Genomic DNA, 8,749 nt, shown 5'->3' with positions numbered 1-8,749 from the left:
TTGCATTTCTGATTTCAACACTATTGAACTGAACATTGTTCTTTTTATTTATTACAAAAGACTTTGGATTAGCTTCTGTAAGCCATCAAGACCATTAATCAGGATTCTTTTAAATTAAAGCAATTCAATTTTCCAACTGCTTCTCATGCCAATTGACATTCTTTTTAGATTAGCTTGTTTGCATAAATCATTGGCTTATTCAACAATCCTCTGTCCAATCAAATGCTCCAGTGCATTTTTCTTTGTATTCTTAATCCTTTTTCCTTAGTCCATATGCCACCCCATTCTTGAAACTACTATATTCTATTACCCTTCACATGTTCTTGCCTATGGCATTTCCCCATCTTGGCACCCCTTCCTTCACTCCTTCTGCCTTTTATTTGCAGTCTTGATATATGGCTCCTTTTGTTCTCTATTTTTGACAGCTATCATTCATGCACATGCTTTCAATTACTGTAAGAGGTGATTTACTAAACTTATATTTTCAATCCTGACCTTTCCCTTTCTAACTAACTTCTTAAAAAAAAAATCTAACATTTCCACAAGAACGGAAGCTCAGAGAAGAATCTCTAATTTAAAAAGGCAGTTCTTCAGTGAAAGATAGATTTGTAAATACCCTGTTTCCCTGAAAATAAGACATCCCCTGATAATAAGCCCAATCGGGCTTTTGAGCGCATGCGCTAAAATAAGCCCGCCCTGAAAATATTTAAACGCAGAGCTGGAAATCAGATAAGATGGCAAGAGGAGCCCCATTTTGCTCCATGAACCCCAAAATAATAAGACCTATTATAGTCTTATTATTTTGTATAATAAATAATATATTTTATTATATATATATATATATTATATATATTATATATATATATTATATATATATATATATATATATATATATATATATATATATCAAAAAAAAATAAGACAGGGTTTTATTTTCGGGGAAACACGTAGGTATTATTGCTTCAGTTAAAAAATGAATGAAGTAAATTCAGCATGACGGGCAAAGTTTTGAAATACTGAGGTGTTTTAATATGTTGCACAGGTAGCATTTGTAATTTGGCAATCTTAATGTTCTTATTATTAATATAGCATATAAATGCTGGACAAGTCAAATCTCAGGATTGTCAACAAAAGTATGGCAGGCAAGAGGAATTGTTTTATTTGCAAATTATGGATGTAGGTGGTGAATAGGTGCTAATGGCTAATACCAGTAGTTTCCAGAGTCAGAGTATCCAAGATATTTTGAAAAGATCAGGAAAAAGATCTCTACATACAGGAGGTGAACTGGGCATTTTTTGCACAGTGATATGGAAGCTTATGGAGTCCAAAGGTTAGGATTATACTTATACTAATCCCTTTAATGAATTTAAGCACCTTGGTAACATCAATATGCAGGCAGAGAAAAGCTTTCAGCTACTTATTTATCTATTAATTAGTTTTGTTAAGGGTGTCCAAAAAGTTCATGAAAGCATTATTGGCAGTAAAGGAACCTTTTAAAGACCTTTCATCCAGAGAAAGTGAAAGTTACATGAACTCTAGAAATTCTAGGCTGTCAGTAAATGTTCCAAAATCATTCAGCCACTTTGGGACCAGAGAGGTAAAGACTACACTGGGATGTATGTGTAGGTAGACCTGTTTTTCTTTTTAAATCAGTGTTTTTAAGCATAAGAGATATCTCACATATTTGTACGAGCTTGCAAAATTTTGTTATGTGGCTTTGCCATTTGTGTTGGTAGCTTATTTGAAAAATGTCATAAAACAGATAGGAGAGTCGATTTATCTTTTAGCTTTTCTATTTCTCTCTCCTATAGAGGATTAGAAGACTCTCCTGCGGAGGATTACAAGGCAGAATAGAATAGAATAGAATAGAATAGAATAGAATAGAATAGAATAGAATAGAATAGAATAGAATAGAATAGAATAGAATAGAATAGAATAGAATAGAATTCTTTATTGGCCAAGTGTGATTGGACATACAAGGAATTTGTCTTGGTGAATATGCTCTCAGTGTACATAAAAGAAAAGATACATTCATCAAGAATCATAAGGTACAACACTTAATGATAGTCATAGGGTACAAATAAGCAATCAGGAAGCAATATCAATATAAATCGTAAGGATACAAGCAACAAAATTACAGTCATACAGTCATAAGTTTCTTATGGGGAAGATGGGTGGTAGGAACGATGAGAAGATTAATAGTAGTGCAGACTTAGTAAATAGTTTGACGGTGTTGAGGGAATTATTTGTTTAGCAGAGTGATGGCATTTGGGAAAAAAATCTGTTCTTGTGTCTAGTTGTTCTGGTGTGCGGTGCTCTATAGCGTCATTTTGAGGGTAGGAGTTGAAACAGTTTATGTCCAGGATGTGAGGGGTCTGTAAATATTTTCACAGCCCTCTTTTTGACTTGTGCAGTATACAGGTCCTCAATGGAAGGCAAATTGATAGCAATTGTAAAACAGTAATGCTTCCTTTTTTCTTTGGAACAAATAAGAACACATTCACATTTTCATATCCATGAATATGTCAGCACAGTTTCCCATCATCTAGTGTACTCCTTTGGCTATGCTCTTGGCTCTTAGCCCTAACCAGTGGTAATTTTCTGGGGTTGTAGTCCAATATATTTGTACAGTACAAACTTATGGAAGCTGATCCAAATTTCACAAAATAAGAAGATAGACAGTTAACACTGAAGCTGTGAAAATCAGCCACTGCTTTTCATCAGCAAGGAAGCAAAGATTCACTTCACTTTATGCTGGTGATTGGCAGGATGGAACATAAATCCCACCACTCTTTGTGAAAGAATATCTCAATATTTACAAGTTTGTAGGCAAAGTATGCTGCTTTCATTTCTATTTGAAATACCATAGGGTTATTTAAGTTTTAATTGCCATTTATTATTATGTATTCTGAACAGCTGAACTCTTTGTTCTTAATCTGGAATTTCATCTACCATAGTTAGGTCCCACTGGTTTCTTCAAAAGAGTTGATGTGCGTGTAATGATAACTATAATGTGGGTGGATTCTGGTATATAAATCTACCCAATGTGTCTTATACAATAAGTCAGGTTACTGAAATTTGCCTGCAAACAAGATTGAAAACGTAGTGTCATCTAGCAGTATTTTAAATTATTTTGAATTTTTTTTTAAAAAGGAAAGTGGTAAACAAATATTTGAAATAAAGTTTTTAAGACATGCAAATATCAGCTGTTTCAGCAAAAATCAGCATGAGTCAAATATAGGCATTTGGTAAGCCCATCAAAGGCAATCAACCAAGTGGTCTGTAAAACTGAATGAGAATTGAGCAATTCCTGACTAATGTGTGAACTATTATAGCTAATTGTTAACCTTTGTAGTTTTCCAAACATTGAAAGTAGTTTCTGGATTGTTCAAAGTATTAAAGCACATCTTTAACTGAATAAATATATTGAGAAGTACACATTTTAAGTAAAAACTGCATCTAGAAATGTGCGTATCATAAAATAAAATCTCTAAAAGAGGATGTATGTATTCATTTATTAAAATTGCACTCTGTTTCCCATGCTAAACCATAAAATACATAATAATGCATTGCAACAGTGGAAAAGAAGATTAAATTAAAAATAAAACATATTTATTATAGAGTGGGAGAGAGAGAGGAGACATTCTTCCAGTATTACATCTGAAAGGTTGGTTGAAAAGAAAGTTTTCAATGCATATGTAAAAAGTTGTTTCTTGGTCCCAGCTGAACTTCGAGGGATTCCAAATCTGGGTATCATATAGAAAGTGAATAGTTGGCAAATAGCATTTCGTAAGTCTTGATAAACATTGTAGGACATTCCTTGATAATGTTAGTGATTGTATACCAGGAAATGCAACCTCAGGCTACCACAATCTGCACCAGCCACAGCTTATTCTTGGTGTCCCCAGTGGAACACATTGCAATAACCTAATACAAGTCTCAAAGGTGCTTTTTCAAGAGGCAAGTGGACTTTCTTATTTTTCTTTGAAGACTGAAGGAGCTTCTTGAATGAGAAGCAAAATGTCTTCAAAGAAAAACAAAGAAGTCCAGTTGGCTCTTGAAAAAGTACCTTTGGCACAAGTATGACCTGGATCAGTGATGAAATTCAATTTTTTTTTTACTACCGGGGCTGTGGGTGGGCTTGTGGCTTGGTGGGCGTGGGCATAGTGTGGCTTGGTGGGTGTGGCAGGGGAAGAATATTGCAAAAATCTCCATTCCCCACTCCAGGGGAAGGATACTGCAAAATCCCCATTCCCATCCCACCTTGGCGCCAGCCAGAGGTGGTATTTGCAGGTTCTACGAAATACTCAAAATTTCCACTACCGGTTCTCCAAACTACTCAAAATTGCCGCTACCGGTTCTCTAGAACCTCTCAGAACCTGCTGGATTTCATTCCTGACCTGGATGTCTGAGAATCTCCATAAACCTAACACAAGGTTATCAGCACAGGAATAACTGTAGCTTGGGTATCCATGCCAGGAAATAAGATTGCAGTATATCAATCAAAGTTACCAGTAGGCATTGCTAGTCATTGAGATTTTTGTCAATGATTACTTCAAACTTGATAACTTATTTTTTCAAAAGAATTGCAACTCTATTTAGAATAGGTAGCACCCCTCCTCAGCTCTTTTCCAGACACTGGGAAACAGTCACAAGTTTTTCTGCTGTTGGGATTCATCTTAGCTGAACGAACCTTCCCACGAACCTGTCACTAATTCCAGACACTGATTTACACAGTCTTTTCAGATATTATGGAGCAGTAGAGCTGATATAAGGATATAAGTAGAGCGGATATAAGGATATCTGCAAGAGGGACCTAGAGGCCATGGGAATGGACATTAACAACTGGGAAACCTTGACCTCCGATCATTCAGCTTCGAGGCTAAAGACGCAGCACGGTTTTCTCCAATTCGAAGAGACACTTGTTCGGCAGGTTGAGGCAAAGAGGCAGTCCCGGAACCAGCGAAATCTGGGGGCTGGGCGGGGGACAGAATGTATCTGCCCTCAGTATGGAAGGGATTGCCACTCTTGAATTGGCCTTTTCAGTCACACTAGATGCTGTTTTAGGACCTCTTTCCAGAGCACGATACCATAGTCTCTTAAGACTGAAGGATGCCAATGAGAGCTGAGTTTCATATGTATATTTATATAGCACCTAGCTCCAAAGTACCTGCTTATAGCAGTTTCATATGGATGTTAATTCACATTTGGATGAAATATAAATCTCCTGGTATCCCACAGCACAACTTACAAAACCATATTGCTTTGTAAGTCAAGAGAGGACCTCTATAACACAGCTCTATAACCTTCTGAAGATGATCACAGCATCAAAAGCCAGTGAGAGATGAAACAGGATTTTGACTTGAGTGTTGCTCTCTGGCAGGAATTTCTCTAGTGGTGCAACTGTATCAAAACAAGGCCTATGGCCAGACTGAAAATGTTGAGATCATTGGTGTTTTCCAATGTCATATGACAGATATCTTCTTTGCAGGCATGTTTCCATCATAAGGGGTAATTGTGACTGACAGTTGTTAATATGCCCTCTGGATACAGTCAGAGTTTCTTTATGAGTGGTGCAATTGATGCTTTCTTAACTTGGTTAAGTCCATGAGTTCAGTGGGAACATTTATCAGAAATCAGCTGATTGCTCCCTAATATCTAACTTCTTTATTCAAAACCGGTTAAAGTGATTTCCAGCAGAAAACTATATTTTGATCCAAAGTTTACCAATGCAATCCTTCAAAACAACTTCATGAAATAGGTTCCCCTTATTCAAAAGTGGAACAGGTTTTCATGATTTAACTAGGAAAAGTCACTAATCTCCACAGGTCATTCTTAATGAATTAAGATGCCTATTCCAAGCAGATCAACCATGTCCTAATATTTTGCAGAAATAGAGCATTTCATTTCCATATAGCAGATGAGATGCTATCCTCACAGTCCTACTTGATATATGTTTTGAATTATTTTATATCAAAATCAAATTTTAGAATTAGATGTTATGTGCTGAAATATTGTTGCATACATATTTTATAAATTAGGCTACAACAGAGATCAGATGTTCCTAGCACAAGTAACAGAACCAAGAGAGCATTCTAAAAATGAATAAATGTTTTCACCTAGGTAAAATAACACTAAGTACAACAAATTACATAAAAATGAAGTTTGAAAATGTTAAATAAAGTAGCATATTAATTTTAAAGGTGACTGTGTATGTGCAACTGAATTTTGATAGTACTGCTTTGTATCAAATTATAGTTTCAATTCAACAACCATTTCAGAAATTAGTTTCTATAGTCAATATTTTCACATCTAATCCTTTTAGTCACTTCCAAGGAGATAGTAAGAGATTATAATTAACCCTGAAAATGTATCCCAAAAGAACTTCATTTTCAGAGGAGACGAAAGATATCAGCATTATATAATAGAGTGGTAAAATGCATACAATTAACTCCAGTCTTCCACAATCTCTCCATCATTCCCAAAAGCTATGATTGAGACAATTGATTTCAAAGGTCATTCTGATTGTCCCTTGTCTGAACTTGTCATTCCTGGAACTAATATTCCCCTTTCCAAACCAGGATATTACATGAGCAAGAACCAAAAGCTACTGGTACTTTTCTTTAACGTTCTTTTGTGGGAATGTGCCTTTCCAGTAGTTGAGCTCCCAAACTACATTTTGGTGATGAATGGTGATGCTTTGGGACGATTTTAGATCAGAGACAGGATGGTTAAACATCACTGTCCTGCCTTATATAAGTTAAAAAACTGCCTTAAATCACATGATTCTTCACTGAGTTTATTGAGTTGGAAACAAGTTTGTTTAAAACACACAAAACTTAGGTTTCAAAATGAAATTATCTCCTTTATCAAGACTGTTTAGCTATTTATTGATTCAAAAACCAGAGAAAAAGGAATGGAAATACAAATTGTAGTTTCTCTTCCAATACAATTTTGTCACAAGAGGTGCCTTAAACACTGGATATCCAGCTGAATAGATTGAATTATTATCCCTAATAATGAAAGGCATGCATTATTTATACTCTAGATTTCAGGAAAGAGCTAAGCGTGTTCTGTCAAACATGCTTAAAAATCTCTTAGACTTTCTAACAATGCCCTAAAAAAAAAAAAAAAAGAGTAGTTCCAATGCCAGAGTGGGATTACTGTGAGTTCAAGCACAGTGAAAGTATTTTGTTTGCTTTAATGATTAGACTATGGCATAAACTTAACCAATTGTGATTTATTGAATCAACTGTGGCTATGAAAAAATGTACCTCAATACAATGTGTGAAGTCAGCCAAGCTTTCTTATGATTTGATTTCTGTTGCTTTCCTTTTAAAATCTGAAGATATCTCCAACTGTCAAACTTTTACGCCATATGGAATTTTTGTAACAGGTTTTGATGTGTGTTATTTTGTACATGTGATGTAACATTGATGTCATTATGGCTTCTAATAAATTAGTATGGCAACAGGCCTTTTGACTCTTATAATACCCCCTTGTTAAATCAAGTAAACAAGTTAATTTAGGGGCTGACATGATTTTGTCTTATTACCCAGAAAATATTCCAGTGGAGCCTTGCGCTTAACCTGCCTTCTTTTTAAAACCCTTGCCCTGCTTTTGTTATTAACAAGGTTACTGTACTTAGCCTCATTAGCTTAACTATATCTCTGCTGCTTACTACAGATCACTCAAATATGTATGAGGGAGTGAATTATTAGCGGTTCCATTAATTAAGCATGCCAATTTGTTTATAATTAACTCAAGAAATTTATGGCTTTCAAAAAAACAATTACAGTAGCTGATATAAACACATTAGGTAATGATAGTAGTGCCAAATTTAATTGCTTCCAAGAAGAATTGCTGGTATTAATACCACAATCATCACTATTCATGTTTGGTAGCATTATGTAAATGTGGCAATTATTAGTTTTAAGCTTCAACTTTTAAAAAGTCTACTTTAAGTAACTAATTGCATATGATTAATTTATCATTGGAAATGTTAATGCAGACAATATCCTAGCTTTATTTGAGTCTTTGCCACACAGATAAAAAGCAAAGCACGGCATTCCAATACAAAACAAAGAAAATATGTGTCTCTGAAATGTTCTTCTCTTTTCTTTCTCCTCCTTATATTTATCTCTCTTAAGCACATTTGGAAATATTTTCCATTTAGAAATATGACCCACAATTATTTCATTGAAGTAATCCCACCTCTTAAATATAGGAAAATCTTAAGCAAAGCAGGTCCCTGGACAGATTGGCCATCTACCTGTGGACTTGGAAATCTAAATATTATGAAAAATGCTCATTAACTTACATCCTTTAATTTTTTTTATCACAAAACCAGCAGGTATGTGATCTTTATGATGTTAATATAATGTGAAGATTATATTATATATAATTATAGATTATATTATATATTATATAGATAAAGAAATATCTTTCTCTCTCTGTGTCTCTGTCTCTGTCTCTGTCTCTCTCTCTCTCTTTCTCTTTGTCTCTCTATTTGTCTCTCTCTTCTCTCTTTTCTCTTTCTCTCTCTCTTTCTCTCTCTGTTTTCCTTCCTTCCTCTCCCTCCCTTCTTTTCCCAAAGATATTCTCCATGTTTTTAATTCTTTAACTAAGATGCTTTCAAGTCAATGTTAAATCTTATCCTAATCATCATTTCTGAAGAAATAAGAATGCTTTTGAGAATGCTTTTGTCATTTCTTTAGAAGGCCATGATTACATTTTTTCTTGCTATTAC

The sequence above is a fragment of the Pantherophis guttatus genome, chromosome 1, assembly GCF_059756535.1.
Source record: "Pantherophis guttatus breed Tessera chromosome 1, ASM5975653v1, whole genome shotgun sequence".
In the NCBI taxonomy this organism is placed as follows: domain Eukaryota; kingdom Metazoa; phylum Chordata; class Lepidosauria; order Squamata; family Colubridae; genus Pantherophis; species Pantherophis guttatus.
The sequence above is the reverse complement of the archived record's forward strand: the minus strand, read 5'-3'. Positions refer to the sequence as shown.